Here is a 3,079-nt window from a genome sequence, read left to right as displayed (position 1 = left end):
ACTCCTCTATAACTTTTGAAAACCCCCAAATTTAATAGATAGTCTGCTCTTGACCAAGAAGATGGTTTTCTAATAGTATTTAATTCCATTGTCTGCAATTAGTACTATGTGTGGCCTGTCAATCAGTAAATTTTGATACATTTAAAAACTTTTATGGATTTTATAATAGACATTATAATACATTTGTATTTTAAGGTAGTAAGTGATAATTTATATTTCTATTTGTGTGGGGTATTTGGGCCGTAGTATGTGGTGCTTGGGACTTCAGACTCTGTGCTCAAGGGTCATTCCTGGTGGTGCCAGCCATTAATTTGGGTTGACAGTGTACATGGTAAGTGCTTGAACCCCTATACAAAGTCTGGGGTCCAACCAAATCAATTATCTGCATATACTTTATACATGCATGGCATACTTTTCCTTAGATTTTTTTTATATTTCTAGGATATATTGATCATCTTTAATTATTTCACATCCCTACCAATGTCCAAAAATTTTCAAAATACAATTATTGAAAAATATCATATAGAAGTCCAAATTTGTATTGTTCATGAGATAACTATATTACGAAGAAAGTAGAACCACAATAAACATGCAAGTAAAATGCAGGTACATTTCTTTGGAGTCTTTCAATTATGCATTTATATTAGTCTCTACACAAGTATGATTTTTAAATAATCAATTTCAATTACTATAAAGTGTTTATTGAGACTTTATAATTGTAATGTTTTACAGGTAAGATGACATTGATGTGAACATTTATATCTATTTGTCTACTTTTCTAATTGCTTACATAAGATCAATTCTTCACAGCTAACTTACTTGTGACCGGATATGTAGCTCAGGACAAAAGAACTTGGCCTGCGTGTATGAAACTTTGATTTCTGTTCTTCGCACTATAGAAACAAAAGCAAAACCATTAACTGTGGTTGGAAATAGGCCTCAGTGGTAAAATATTTGCCTCACATTTCTGAGTTTCTAGGTTTGATCCCTGAATTTCCATCTACACACACAAAAGCTAACTTACAACAAAGTCTCACACTGGAGACTTAACTGGGCCCGCTCAAGAAAATCGAAGAACAATGGGAGGAGAGTGACAGTGACACTGACTTAATGAACATTAAACTGCTTTAAGCTATATATTGCCTAACTATTAAAAGGATTTAATTCTCAATAAAATAGCTTGAAAAAGTCTTTTTTCTAGCACCTCTGCTAGGGAAAGATAGCACCTGTTTTTTCAATAATTGTAATTTGGGGGGACATTTTAATTTCTCATTTTAATTTGTGCTCTTTGTCTACTAGTGAGCTTGAAAATTGCTCTTGTATGGTACTACATGGAAAATATTATGCTATGGGAAATGAGTCAGAAATAGAGGGACAGACATAGAAAGACCGCATGCATCTGGGTAACATAAAGAAACAAAACAAGAGACTAACACCCAAGAACAACTGTGTTAAGTAACAGGTTGTTCACTCCATGGCTTAGAGGCCAGCTGCACTGTCTAGGGGTAAAGGCAGCGCAGATAGAGAAGGGAGCACCCAATAAAGGGTGCTGGTAAGATCTGCCCAGGATGGGAGATGCCTGCTGAAAGTAGTCTATGGACCGAACAGGATTGCCACCCAATGTCTCTTCTGCAGAGCACAGCACCCAAAAGGAGAGATAGAACAAAAGGGAGTGCCCTACCAAAGAGGCAGGGTGGAATGGGGGATGGGGCTGGTGGTGGGATTGGCACTCCATCACTGTATAACTGAAACCCAAGCGCAACAACCTGTAAGTCTACAACTGTACCTCATGGTGTTTCACTACTAAAACAAAACAGAACAAAACAAAAATTAAAAAAAAATTGCTCTTGTGTTTACTAGTCATTTACACTTCTTTCAATAGAGATTATGTGATCATGGTTTATGCTTATTTTTTCTATTCAAGTGTAATAGCTCAATACTGATTTATTTCACAGCACTAATTTTTTTAAAACCATTCATCCTTGGCCTATCATATTAATTGCCAGTATTTGTTGGTTTTGCTTGTTTTTTGATGACTTAATTTGGTTTTTGTCCTTTTCTTACAGATTGTAAAATTTTGAACACAAATGAGCATATGTTTTTCTTTATCTTCTACAGTTTTAAATTGAGAACAACTGTTTGTTTTCTACAAATAAGATACCTATGCATTTACTATTTCTTCTCATTTTATTTACGTTTTAACACATCCTGATTCATCTACAACTTATCCTAGTAAGTGTTCTCATATTGAATGAAACCACCAATTTTTTCAATCATAGCACTTTAGCACTGTCCTCCCGCGGTTCATTCATTTGCTCGAGCGGGAACCAGTAACATCTTACAACAAATTGTGAGACTTGTTGTCACTGGCTTTGGCCTATCGAACACGTCATGCGTATCTTGCCAGGCTCTTGCTATGTGGACGAGATACTCTGGGTAGCTTGCCGGGCAGAGGAATCGGAATCAGGCTTGGCCTCCTGCAAGGCAAATGCCCTACCCGCTGTGCTGTAAACGTTATCTAAAATATACTAGAAATACCAAATGTTGTTTCTTTAACAGTGCAATATAAAGGATTATTTCGTAATTTTCTTGATGTGTTAATGAAATAGCTAAGCTCTTGAGTATCATGGGAGTATTTTCTAACACAAGAGTCTGACGAAGGTGAAACTGTTATAACCGTCTTGTAGGATTCCATCTCCCTAGCCTGCTTCATTCTACCCCGCTCTCTATCCAATCCGGTCTTCTTCTTGGGATTCTGACCTCCTGATTGGCTAGCCTCTACCTTTCAACTTTCTACTTTATGACATCATTCTCCCACCAAACCAACCACCAACTGGTAGAATCTTGGGGGTCCCATGTAGTTGCTTGTAAACAAATTTGAATCGTCATGGCAAGTGACGAGTGACCAATGACCAATCACCAGTGAGCAGTCCTCTCCACTGAACACTTGCGGTCTTAAGCCGCTTCAGTGTTCAGACGTACTCTCGTACCCTCTCCTCTTCTCGTCTACCTTTCATCGGTATTTCCTCTTCTCTGACCATGTCAGGTAAGGAATAATACTTTTCAAAGCTTTTCATTA

This window comes from Sorex fumeus, unplaced genomic scaffold (assembly GCF_029834395.1).
Source record: "Sorex fumeus unplaced genomic scaffold, SorFum_2.1 ptg000070l, whole genome shotgun sequence".
NCBI classification, from domain to species: domain Eukaryota; kingdom Metazoa; phylum Chordata; class Mammalia; order Eulipotyphla; family Soricidae; genus Sorex; species Sorex fumeus.
The sequence above is the reverse complement of the archived record's forward strand: the minus strand, read 5'-3'. Positions refer to the sequence as shown.